The sequence below is a fragment of the Buteo buteo genome, chromosome 4 (assembly GCF_964188355.1).
Source record: "Buteo buteo chromosome 4, bButBut1.hap1.1, whole genome shotgun sequence".
In the NCBI taxonomy this organism is placed as follows: Eukaryota; Metazoa; Chordata; class Aves; order Accipitriformes; family Accipitridae; genus Buteo; species Buteo buteo.
The window spans coordinates 41452573-41466309 of record NC_134174.1 but is presented as its reverse complement, the minus strand read 5'-3'; the positions used below and the strand labels follow the sequence as shown (position 1 = coordinate 41466309).

General features: G+C 39.5%; 1 protein-coding gene across 8 annotated transcripts in view; it reads left to right on the top strand.

Moving 5' to 3' along the window:
* ZMIZ1 (zinc finger MIZ-type containing 1) overlaps window positions 1-13737 on the top strand; it is a 363572-nt gene that overhangs the window by 123941 nt on the left and 225894 nt on the right. For 7 of the 8 annotated variants that reach the window (XM_075025637.1, XM_075025638.1, XM_075025644.1 and 4 more), the window contains one exon: window positions 194-276. The exons of the other annotated variant lie outside the window; for it this stretch is intronic. The gene's annotated coding sequence lies outside the window, so the exon portion shown is untranslated. The remainder of the gene's footprint in view (window positions 1-193; window positions 277-13737) is intronic. 8 annotated transcript variants of the gene reach the window in all.

Genomic DNA, 13737 nt, shown 5'->3' with positions numbered 1-13737 from the left:
GTGAGTCTCAAAAGCTTGGAGGTGGCAGAGCTGGGCTGGAACCCCAATCCAGCCTCAGATCTGGTCCTCCAGGCTTGGTCCTGGGACTCCTAAATGCTCTTCATTCATTTCAGATCTGCTCAGTGAGCTTCTTCAAATGCTGCCATGTTATGCAGGAGAACAGAAGCATGATGTGTCTTTATCTTTATTGCAGGAAAATGAATCTTGTTATGTGAGGGCACTGAGGAAACAGTCCCCAGCTACCAAGAGGAAGAAAGGCCGGTGGGAAATACACAGGTAGGAAAGCTTTATGGACCATCAGGCAGTAAAAACACTTGTGGGCCTTCAGACTTTTTCCAGGCGCTGCATCGTGTTTTATGCTTTAAGGGCCGATCTGGTCACTATCAAAGTTTATTTGTTGTTTTAAGAAGCAGTCCTGTTTGGTCAATTGATTGCAACAACAAAACACTGCAAGCAAAGCCCTCAGCATAAACATTCCTCAGGCTATCCCTGGTACAATATCGATCCTGATACAGAATACAAACAAATTACTCGTTGCATGAGCCATTCGAGCTATAAAACAGAGCAATAATATGTTCTACTTGCTGCCAATAAGTGTGCATTTATAATAAACAAAGTAGAAATGCTTGAGTAGAAATGAACAGTAGTTTCAATAATGTATTCAATAGCTCATGTCCAGCTGTTGTACAGAATTAAAAAAACACAGGGTGGACACTCCAGGGTTTCTGTTGCCTGCTTAAGAAAAATAATCTTTGCAAACTTGTTCTGCTGCTGCTTTTGCTTTATTTGTGGGGGGTTTTTTTAATATTTAAAGTATTTTATAAAGCAATAGGTAATCTCATCTTTGTATTATTTCCAGTGTAGTTCAGAGCTTCTCAATAATTTGATCTACGTATTAATTTTCTTGTGGACCACTTGCCTTTCCCTACACTGTTATGTGGGTCATTTCCACTTTCACTCCTTGTCATATCCCTGTAGCATTTCCTCATGTTGAGAAATAGCATTAAAGACACTCTCATGTATTTGTAGTTATTTTCAGTGCAGCTGAAATTAGGGGTGGAGGAGTCGGTACCCTTGTGCCCATCACCAGTGAGGGTGCACGGATGATAACTGAACCCATTTTCAAAAGGAAAAAAGTTAATGATCATCAGAACATAGATTGTTGTTGTTCTTTTTTTAATCTGTTCTACCATGCTCATATACCTCCTCCTCATCCATATTTTCAGTGCTGCACTTTGATGAGCTACAGACAGTTGACCTGAAGGCATTTCTTGATGAACATTTCTGTCTGCTCTCAGCCTTGAAAAACTCAACCTTTTCACGAGCTGTATGGGAGAAAAATGTGTAAGACTAATATTTATAGGCTGAAAGAGAGGGGAGAGGAAAGACTAAAGTGTAAAACTTGCTTCCAGCAGAAATGCCATCCCTCTTTTACCTCTGATAATTAGAAGCATTTCTGACATGGCTACGAAAGCAAGTTAGTGGTGTGTGCCTGCCATTTGCTGTGCTTTTGTACTGCAGGACTGTTTTCCTTTTTGTATGGTGATGCTTTCTTATTTTCTTTTAAGACAAAACACAAATTTCAACTGATGCTCAACTATTACATTATGATTCATCCTCACTCCTACATTTTAAACAATTACTTCCAAGTACTTACACATGATTTTTTGTAAAAATGGAAGGTTGTTATTCAAGTTCACATTTTGAGTACTTTTTCCATAATGTTTAGCAAAGTTCATGTGTATAAATCCTTTCATTAATAGTTCTAACTGAAATCATACTGGAATGCTAGAAGGAGGAGAGGTTTTAACTGCCATAATTTTTGCCGGTAAAAGATCTTGGCTATATTAAGAAATAAAATAGTACTGATTGTAACTCTAATAGGAGATTTAGAGGACATTGCAAATAGTTTTTAGTGGTACTCTAAAGAGGATACTGTATTTTATGCCCCCAAATATAGGCTTAAGACTTTGGTCTTTTGTCATAAAAATAATGTGTGCAGGCATAGAAATGCAACAAATAATAATTAAAAAACCCCAAACAAACCAGAAAACAAAAAAAACCCAACCCCCCACACCAAGAAACCACCCTGTTTTAAAACTGTGTTCCTGAAAATTTCCTGGAGATGTCTCTAGACTTGGATCCTGGTTTAAAAAAATTAAATAAAAATCACTTTTCTGTTCCATGAAGAAACTTGGGAAAGAAGTTCCTTGCTGTGCCTTCGGGTCACGTGGGCTCACTGCTGTAGAGCTGGAATGTTTGCCATGGTATTTCCGGAGGCTTCATAAACACACAGAAAGAACAGGGGGGTTAGGAAGTTTGGGGTTTTTTTTTGTTTGGTTGTTGTTTTGTTTTTTTTTAATTATTAAATTCCCCCCCCCCCCCCCCCCCATCTTTGGCAGCCTAAATTCATTACACTTTAGGTGTTGTGGGTGTTTTAGGAATTCAAAAGAGTTTTTATCTCATCAGTCCAAAGAATTTTAAGAATTCATCTATTTTTTTTTAAACAAAGTTAAAAGATACTTCAGTTAAAAGATATTTGGCACTTTTTTAACTGCTGAATTTGTCTAGAATTACTTCTTACTTCATGTAGTACCTGGCAACCTACACATTAAGTCTGACTCTGCTATTTAGTCGGTCTTAATGGTTTACTTTTGGCATGTGTCACTGTGAGTGGCATTCAGTAATCTGACTTGATAGCTGTCATCTTGCAGGCTAGAGTAATGCAAACAAAAGATGAGCGCTCAAACAAGGTTACGGTGAAGAGCCATTTCCTAAGTCCTGCTGCGGTGGTGTAGAATCCCCAAGTCAAATCAGAAAAGCATTGGTATTAGTTCTGGCTCCTGGGATATGAGGGTTAAGATTATGCAAACCTTTTCTTTCTAATTGTAGGAATAGCATGTGCTCCTTTTGAGACTTTGCAAACACCAACTCAAACTGGGACTGCGAGGACCTCTGTGTTAGTCTGTAATGTCATGGATATGTTATGTCTTAGCGGCAAGGTGGGCTGAAGGAGACCCTGCAGTCCCTCTTACACCACTGGGCTGGCAGAGATGCATCTTCTTGTCCTCTTCCTCTTCCTCCTCCCTTCCACTTCCAGCCGAGCTGAGCTGCCTGTTCAACAAGGGCAGAGAACTGACCCATTTTAAAAATAACCTGGCAAAAATGGGGAAGGAGGGAGAGGATGGACAGACTATTTTTAACTTAACTAACTCCATTCGCCACACAGTGCCATAAAGCTGTCCTAATGCTACCAGGAGGGGTGGGGAGAGGGCAGTGCGAGGGGAGCTGGTAACAAGTGGGCAGAGGTAGGAACTGCTTGTTCCAGCTTTGCCACGGCAAAAAGTCACCCCAGCAATGTGGCTGTGTATTCCATGAGGCCGCTGAGGGCATGGTCAGTGGAAGGTTTATAACCATATCAAGATGGGCTTGTTGTTGAGTCAGATTATTCATTACATCAGAAGTTACAAAAAGGCAGTGTAGTTTGTCATAGAGCTTTCTGGTAAAGTACAAAACAGTAGATTTTTTTCCCAAGTTCAGGCCCTGAATTGGCATACTGAGGAGGAGCCTCGGTAGATCTGAAATTGAGCAAGGGCTTGGGTTCTGCACATTGACAGCACTTCCTCGCTCCTCCCTTCTCTCCCCTACCAAACTTTTTGAAGTCCATCTTTAAGTGTGACTAATTATGTAATGATATTCTCCTGGTGTGGAAGAGTAGCATCACTTACTTCATTAAAGAAAGACTGCTGTTTTGTTTCAATAAAATACATAATGTCTGATTGCCACAGGTGCCATATTGTCTGACTCCTGCAGTACCCTCGCGCAGCTGTGTGGACACAGCAACACAAATATTGGACAACAGAAGAAGGGAAAGAAGGAACAGGAGGAAAATCATGAATTGAATAGCTGGGAAGGTCTTAGGGTAGGAAGAATAAAGCAAAGACAGAGCAGGAAAAAAGGCTGGAGGTTTGAGGAAGGGAAATTGTCCCTCCCCAAACCAGCTTTGTTGACAGAAATAGATGTAAGAAAATATGGGCACCTTCCTGTCTAAAAGAAGATGGGAAGAACTGGTTGAGGTGGTTTTAGGGATAACTTTGGAAGTGCTCCTGTGCTATAAGGGTAGGCAGGTGGGGTACAGCAATTGCTGTCTAGGCCACTGATGTTTGAGTCGCTTGTTTGCATTTCTGCAATTTCAAATCCGTAAAACTGAGTTGCAGCATGCTTTGAATCTGAAGGTAGTGTCCTGGTTTTGGCTGGGGTAGAGTTAATTTTCTTTCTAGTAGCTGGTGTAGTGTTATGTTTTCAATTTAGTATGAGAAGAATGTTGATAACACACTGATGTTTTCAGTTGTTGCTAAGTAGTGTTTAGACTGAGTCAAGGATTTTTCAGCTTCTGATGCCCAGCCAGTGAGAAGGCTGGAGGGGCACAAGAAGTTGGGAGGGGACACAGCCAGGGCAGCTGACCCAAACTGGCTAAAGGGATATTCCATACCATGTGATGTCATGCCCAGTATATAAACTGGGGGGAGTTGGCTGGGGGCTGCAGATCGCTGCTCGGGAACTAACTGGGCATCATTTGGCGAGTGGTGAGCAATTGCATTGTGCATTACTTGTTTTGTATATCCAATTCTATTATTATTATCATTATCATTATTGTCATTTTATTATTGTTATTATTACTATTTTCTTTCTTTCTGTCCTATGAAACTGTTCTTATCTCAACCCACAAGTTTGGGGTTCTCCCCCCTCCCCCATTGGGTGGGGGAAGTGAGTGAGCGGTTGCATGGTGCTTAGTTGCTGGCTGGGGTTAAACCACAACAGGTAGCCAGCTGAACTGGTAATGTTCCCACTGTTTTCTGTGTGCTTTGCCCCTTGTCGTGTCAGTATTGGAGTGGCAACTGGAAAATGAAGAGTCCCTGCTGCTTACCTCAATGGTTATCAGTTGAAAACTCTTGGATCCTGTGACATAAAACACATACTATGATAATCGATCAAAGTCTTCTGGATTGGTCTAGTCTAGAATCGTGGGACCTACTGGTCTGTAGCTAGAGCAGTTGACTGAGAGGGAATGGTATGGAGCTAAGCAGTAGTCCTGAAGCTATTGGACTGCTGTATGTGGGGAAAAACATACTGTTTCAACGATCAGCTTAAATATAAATGCTCAAGTATTTATAAGTTATCTTTTGTAAAAGTAAGCCATGATTCAAAGGCAAACTGTGTTTTAACTTACGCATTATCTGCTTGTATTTTTTTTTTTTTCCCCATCCAAGTGAACACATAGAAATGTGGAGGAATACTCAAGAAATCTTGTACCGGATAACAAGTAAATTGTTGGTAACTTCTTACTTGAGTTGTCTTCAGTGTTGTGCTTTTTAGTAAAAAGCTGTAACACCTTAAGTTTCAGGTGAAAAAGGGCCACAAATCCACCTCTTTAGGTAGTGGAAATAGTGTACAAGAGCTTCCTTTTTGGGGAGATGTTCCAGTGTTTTATTTTGTTCCTTAGTATATCTCACTGGTTTGTAGCTTCTGTGCCTTTATGAGAATGTGCAAAGACTTTTTACAATTTTGCAATGATAATATGTTTTTCTGAATAATACTTTTCATGCCATCTGGCTTTGCCCCTTGCTATCTAAGACTTCCCAAGCCTTTATAAGGAAACTTTGTTTAGGCAGGCCAATGGGAATCATGGTTGAAACTTGTTCTTAGAAGCTCTGTGTTCTTAATTGCCTTTGACAGTGGTTGGGAAAGATGTCACTTCAGCAGAGTGAAAAGCAACCAAAATAAATTATATTTTTAATGAAGGATTCTCTATCTGGATGAATTGATACTGGCAGGACAGTATTGGTTAAAAATAGAAGAACCTTTTCCAGACACCTTGCAGTTTATCTTGGTTTTATTTTGTCTAAACAAAAAGCAATGTATGCATACGGAGTGTAGAAAGGCCTTTTAGTCTGAGGTACTTCCTTTAGCTGATGGCTTCTGTTTTGTTTTGTTTTTTAAATTAAGTATTGCTTTGAAGGAAGACCAAATAGAATCAGTATTCAAGTATTGTGTTTATCATGTGACTGCATGGGAGATTGCTGTATCCTGTACTAAACCTATTTTATGGTGATACGGACAAGATTCTTACAGCCTTATAAAGGATGCTAGCTTACATTCCTCTGTGCAAAGAAGTATTTCCAAAAGAAATAATACGCTGATTGAATATTTATTTTTGTTCGGTACAAAAGTATTTGTAGCTAACTAGCAAATATTTTACTTCTCTACCCTCCCTTTTCCCCTTAATCTTGTTTATCTCCTCAGTGTTTTCTTCCACATATCAGAAATGTATTCTTCTAGGGTATTTTAGATCAGCTGCTTTACAAGTCAAGAATTTGTATCTTTTCACTGAAAGCATATGTAAGGAAAGGGACTGAATGGTTGATTTGACTTGTATAGCTTACACATGTATATATTAGATATATTTTAGATATATTAGGCATGTGTGTGTAAGTTGAGATCTTGTTTCAGAACAGTCTGTTAATGGTTGATGATTATATATTTTATATATATTTTTAAATGACTGACAAATTTTAAATAAGGTTAAATTAACTTGCAATAATAATACTGTTGTGTATTTTTAAATATGTTTCATATTGAACAATATTTAACTAAATTCCTCAAAATTCAAGGTACAACTGGTTTTTCATGCATTTTATTAGGCCTTGGTATTTCTGATAGCATAGCTTTCTTTTTCAGGCTTTCAAGTGAGAAAAGAGAAAGAGAAACTTATTTCCTTCTCAATACAAAAGAACAATGCAAGTGTAATCTCAGCTCTCAGTTTTTCTTTTGTCTACAGCTAAGTCCATCTCTTAACCTGGTATGATTAATCCGGTTTGACTTGTTCATGTTTTTAGAAGTTTATGAAAGGACAGGGAAAAGAGAGGAAAAAAATTCCTTTGAAGCACCTATCAGTGATTCAAATGCTGCCTTGAATCGTGAAGATACGTATGACTGAGATCTGTGTTACCAGACTGCGGGAAATACTGTGTGAAATGCCAGCAGGTGTATAGCTGGAACTGATGATCAGGGCCAAGTGTGTAAACTAGTTGTACTCTGCTGAGAACATGTAGTCTGCACCACAGATCAAACTAAGGCTTTTCAAGGAAAAGATTTTGAGCTAACAAATCACATAAAACCTCCGTATACACAATGTAATCTAAAATCTCACAAGTGAAAATAAACCGAATTGAGCTTCAGAACACAGAACACTTGCTTATACCTGTCCCATACAGCAGACAGCTCAAACAGCTGAAAAGTAAAAATACAGCTTTACAAATAGAGTGGGAGGAAGAAGAAAACAGGCATGAATGCCACCTTTCAAAGATACTAGGTGTTTGTCACAGCAACAGTCTGGTTGGCAGAGAACTCAACAAAATAATTACATGCTGAATAAGAAGGTGTTTCCTTTTGTTGCCTTTGAATGGGGCGCTTATTTAATTTAATGGAATTTCCTCTTGCTCATGTGCTCTCTTACTGGGTGGGCAGAAGCTCACTAACTTCTGTAGGCTGGTTTCTGTTTAATATAGTTTAGCAATGACCGTTTTATTATTATTCTTTTAAATGTAAACATTCCCAGTCTCTTCAGGCACTCTTCTTAGAACATGCTTCCCCCTCACCATGATTTTAATTGCTACCCTTTGATTTTTGTCTCATTTTGCTCTGAATCCATAAGTTTCTCTTAGAAACTATTGCCAACCACCAGATTATCACTGCTCCTTTAATATAAGCTATTGCATCAGAGGAACTCTGTTTTCTCAGGTCCCAGTTTGATAACAGATTTTCTTCTCTGAGCACATTCCTCTTTTGGACTGTTCAAACGTCCACCAAATGGAGTGGATTCTTCATTGGTTGGTGGGGTGGATGTCTGCCCGTGCAGAGAGTCCATTTAACATCTTCTATATGGTAATGTGGGGTTTTTTTGGTCATTATTGCCCTGGACCTGATAGAAGCTGGGAAGCTAGAGGTGAAGTGCTCTTTATCAGTTTGTAGAGTCTTGCAGTACTCTGCCCTGCCCTTCCCACCTTTGGCATTTCGGGTGCCTAACACCTGCCTGGTGCCTTTTTCCTCATACTGTCTCCGAAGTGCTCACCTGGAGACCCCCGTTCCCTCCATCTGCTCGCAGACCTCAGGTCCCGTTGGTTTGCAGTCAGAGCATTTTGGGAGTTCTTGTAAAGTGAAACAAGTAGTCTTTTGTGCTAGAGGGGTATACCCCAAGAGAACACGTACCTGTCCTGTATCTCGTGGGCAGATATGAGCTTGATCTGCTCATCTTCAGCTGGCCACATTCTGTGTGGAGCCAAACCAGAAGCCCCATATCCATCATTAGCATTGTGTTGAGCTTGAGCTAATAAGCTCAGTCTCTTGGCAGGATGCGTTAGATCAGGCTTACTGCTGTGCTAATTGTGCTTACACAGCTTCCAGTTTGGAGCTGGCTCATTTACAGCTGGCTTGGATGGTGGCCAAGAAGGCTCGCCTCTGCCTGCAGTATGCCATGTAGACATACACACATCCAGCACTCGAACGTGTCTGTCAATAGCAGGAAATTATATTCGGAGGGAGGGAAAAATCTTTGGCCTGGCTGCAAGTGTAAACAAGGACAATAGTAATGAAGAGGAAGTAGGTAACAGTTTTAATAAGGAGAAGTATTGATTATTCCAAATGTAGTCTCACTACCACAAGTTGTGTTTGGCCCCTGTATTTGGCCCCGTCTTGTTTCTTGTTTACTGCTGGTTTTGTTGGGTTTGGTTTTGGGGGTTTTTTTGGTTGGGTTTTGTTGTTGGGTTTTTTGTGTGGTTTGTTGTTTGTGGGGGTGGTTTTTTTGTTTTTTTTTTTTTTTTTGTTTTTTTTTTTTGTTTTTTTTTTTTACAATATTTCTTGGGAATGTTTCCCCAATTTAAGAAACTTCATTGTGGAAGTGAGCAGCCTAGTATTTTAACTGGGAAACAGAAACTAATCTAAACACAAGGTTAAAAACAGGCAAAATTTCAGAGGGGAGTAATTTGCCTTTACAGTTAGCCCATCCTCTAGTTTTGTCTTCCTTACTTCATATGTTAGCAAACTAGTTTGTACATTGGTTATAATATAGTATGAAGGATCTGCCAATCTTAGTGTTGAAGTGTGATAGTTACATAAAGGTACAAAATACTCACTAGTAACAGGAATTACATGGAAAGAAGAAACGTAGAGCTGTAAAAAAAGCTGAAGTTTCTTTATTTAGGTTTGGAAAACTAGAGCTCAGAATGACTTGAAAGCCACATCCTCGGCTGGCATAGATTGGTTTCATCAGTTACCGACAGTTGTGTTGTTTACTTCAGCAAGAATTTGTCCCCTCAAATATTACGAAATCTTCTCTCTGTGGAGGAGGGTGGTGGTGGACAGGAACATATGAGTGTGTATATGTATAAATATAGAGAAAACCAGACTAGTCTCTTCTTCTATTGTGAAATAATAAAATGATTAATCAGCCACATCACGATGAGCTCTCTTAATATTTGAGCCCATTTTTCTCAAATTATTTTCTTGGTCACAAACATCCATGCATCGCTGCATTAATTTGCTTGACAGTTTAGAGGCCATTTCTCTGTTTGAGCAAGCCTCAGAGAGACAGTACCAACCTTTTAGTTCTAAAATTGCTGTTATTAAAACAACCAGGGGAATGTATCTCTGCAAAAGCAGAGCTGAATAATGATTTAGCTCCCAGAATTAATTTGAAATTTCAGCAGCACTAAGTAATATTTTAGTGGCAGAATAATCCTGTACATTACATATTAAGTCTGCAGACTGCACTGCCAGTGGAAGAACCCTGCAGTATTTAAATGACACTGTAACACCATGGTATTATATTCAGGTCATTAGGGGGCATTTTACAGGATTGAAGTTATCTGGCAGAGTGTCAAGGGTGAATCGTATAATCTCTGTTTCTTTGCCTCTCCAAATATGTAGATTAAGGGTTTAAAAAAAACAATTACACCTAACTCACCAGTGTTCCTTCTCTGTCTCAGCCCACTATATCACCTGTGCACCGCTTGCACTGTCAACAAATGCTGAGAGCATAACTGAAGGGGAGAAATAGATATAGATGGCTCAAAGGGCTGATGATGTAAGTGGAGAAAACAGTGTACTGAGGGCTGGGGGGGCTCTGTATGAATAAGAGCAATTGATAGATAAGCATAAACCCAAGTATTTGGCTTTGTGGCAGGTGTCAGCAGGTGTCCGGAATGATGGAAAATGCTGAGGCCCAAGATGAGTGTTTTCCAGAGCAGACCCCTAATACTAACCTTCTGAAGAGGCAGGGGCACTCTTGCGATTGTATGTACCAAGGGAGGTGGACACTTCTATCCCCTTTGTGCCTTAGAAATTCCTTCTAAATTCATGTGTGGCCCATCATAACAATTTTGATACCTCTTTTCAAATGTACTCATCATTCAGACAGCTCTGGTTGAATTTAGAGATAGATATTAGGCTGTAAAAAGCATGTGTTCTCAGCAGCTTATTGCTGCCTTTGGCAGAAGGTACTGCCATTCAGATCTGCTAGCTAGATAGTTCACATGATTATTCCGTGCACCATTAGAGACAAACTGAGCTGGGTTAGTTTAAACATGTAAATAGTAGCTTTGGATCAGTCTTTCTGCAAGAAATAGATAATCATCACAGAAGTAGCCTAGCTGGCTGATAGACAGTAAATCTTACCACGTGACTCTTCCCTTGTCTTTCCTTCACTGAGTTTTAACTACAGTTTTGGGGTGATGTGAACCCTTGGAAAAAATAAAAACAATAATAATAATAAAAAAGGATCAATCAAGGCAAGTGGAGATGAAGTGATGTCTAACTTTGGATGGTGAGAATGGCAATGGTGACAGGCTGGTTGGTCAGGTGTTGATAAACTTTTCAACCAGCAGAGTGGCCATCACGTGAATAGGACACATGGCTGTGCCCTTTCAGTGCTCAAAGTGGTTGAGGGGGGAACCCCAACAACAGTTTGCTTAATTGAAGAGTTTGTTTTCCTCTAGTGTAGAATATGGGCCAAGTTCCCATGTGGTAATTCCTGTTTTCTTCTTGCTGCACTCCATGTGATGAAGAGTCTCAGGGGCAAGAGGTGTGTTTGGCTGCTGCATAGCAGTGCTCGGAAGGAGTGCTGAGGGTACTGGAAATTATTTTTACATGTCTTCATTCCAAAAATAGCCTTAACTTCTTATTAGGGAATGGTGCAGGACTCATATTTGTCAAGAAGCACTGGCTATGTGAATGGGAGAACTGTCTTACTTCGCAGACCTGCTGCCGTAGGAGGTTGTGGAGACAGATCAGGAGGTTAAACACAGCTATGGACAACAGGTCCATGAACAGACAGCAAAGAGAGCATATGTTCCCACTAACATCTAACTGTGGATACTGGGGAGTAAAGGCAATGAACTACAAGTAATGGCTGGGCTCACGTAACCTGCCTGTATAGTATCTTCGGCTGTCATCCTTAGAGAGGGAATACTGAGCTAGATGGATGACTGGATTAACCCAGTATGGCATGTCTTCTGTTCCTACTGCACTCAGGTATATAACAATACTTAAAAGTATTATTCAGACTGTGTTTTAAGTTACATCAAGAACAGCAGAGGCATAGGGTATTCTTCGGTCTTCTACTTTTTTTTTTTTTTTTTTTATGAGGAAAGACTAAACTTTTATGTTAATTTTTTTTGTGGGTTTTAGAGATATAGCATACTTCCACAGAGGATAAAGTTTCAGTTTAGATTTTGCGGACTGTGCATCTGGATGTTGCTTTGGTTCTCACTAGCTTTTGTTTTAAAACGTACAGCAGGAAGCCAATTCTGCCCCACCATTTCTGTTGGATGTCCTTTCAAGTTAAAGGCAGTGGGCTTTCCTGAAAAATGTCTGTAGACAAAGAACTCTCCAGAGTGGGTCTCTACTGATCTGTGCAGTTAGCAATTACTCCTATGAGCTGTCATTTTAAAGTAAAAATAGAAAATGTAAAATATTGATTACATATGCAAGTACAAGAAATGTACATCTGTATACTTGCTCTCCAGAAGCTTGTAGATAAAAATAGATTTAATTCACATTTTTCCTTCTAATGTGGCACAACAAGTAATAGTTTTGCTCTTGAGGAAGTATGTATGAACCCATAAGGCTATGAGCTTGTGGAGAGAGCTTTATTCCAGCTATATCATTAAATGAAGTAACATTGGAAATCTTCTGGGACTCCTTTTCCTAAATAAGGGACATGTGCTTGTTATCATGGCACAGCAGTGAGCAATACCATGAAGTTCAGGATGGGAGAGATCTTTGTTGTTTATCAAATGCATATTGTACACCAGGTATTTACTGTAGTCTATACACACTAGAAATAGTGGCCTGGCACTTAACGTTACTGTGCCACTTGTACTGCCTTTTCAATGTATTTGCTGAGGCTGCAACACTTTTTTGCACAAAGTTTTAGATAATTCAGCATCTGCCTTTCTCAACTGAAATAATTGTGCTGCTCTCACTGATGGTACACAGCTAAAGCCTGTTTTCCTCCCAGCTCATGGAAGGCAAACATCCGGAGTACAGGCTTCACTGTCCTTGGCCATTGCATCCCTTGTGACTTTTTGGATGCGATCAGTTTGAACCATTGCCAGCTATGGTTTTGGTCCAGAAACTTGTCAAACCAACTTGTGCCTCTAGCTTCTTACAAGGACTGGTCAGGGAGATAGGAAGATTGTAGGACAATCCACATTATCTTATGAGATGATGTGTATATAATAAGCTCTGAATAATTACACAATAAAGTAATCATGCAGCAAATTATTATGTTCCTCAGTAGGGAACCTCAATAATAGGTCTGGCATAAATAGAACTTTTCTTTTAATAGCCATTGTCAAAGGGCTTTAAGAATTAGCAGTGTTTAGCTGAAGTTGAACTGATTAGCAAGTTCACTTTCCACTTCTTTGTAGAATGAAAATTCTTTGCTCAGAATGAACCTTAATGATGAATTAAAGGTATTTTAGAAATAGGGTCTGTTGTGGAGTTTCCTTTCAGTGTTTATTCCCTTCCTCCACAGTGTGGTGCAGGATTGTAGATATTAGTCTCAAATTATGCCTTATTAAAGATTCTAAGTAACAAGTAATTACTCTGGTTCTTAAGCTGATAACGTTATGGGTTCATTCACACAACCGGGGAATTGACCAAATTTGCTCGTTTCGTTGCATAAAGGTAGTGGGACTTCTGCAAACAGTTTAGTGGATTGGATTCAGTTTTGATATCGGTCAAGAATATACCTGTGACAACATCCAGCATTTTTGGGAAGGTTTTGCCTTTGTCTTCTGTAGCTGGTAAATTTATTTCCTGGGGATAAATACAAGCAAAACCAATTTACTACTTGTAACATGAATGTACTGTGCAAGCTACCAGAATCGTAATATTTATAGATGTAATATTCTCTGATGGAGATGCTGTTCTTTGCAGTATGTCTGCTTTCTTACTTTTGCAAGCCTGCAGTTGATTTTTTTTTTTTTTTTTTTGGCAATGTGCATACACGCACAAAGCATATTATCAACCTGAAGCTTCAGGCTAAATGTGTGAGCCCAGGTGTCATATTTCTAATGCCCTTTGCATGAAATGTGAAATAATTGCCCAAGTGTAGAAACTGTACGTATGTTTATGAAACGTGAAGTACAGGCACAGTCTGTGATTTCAAGTGTCTTA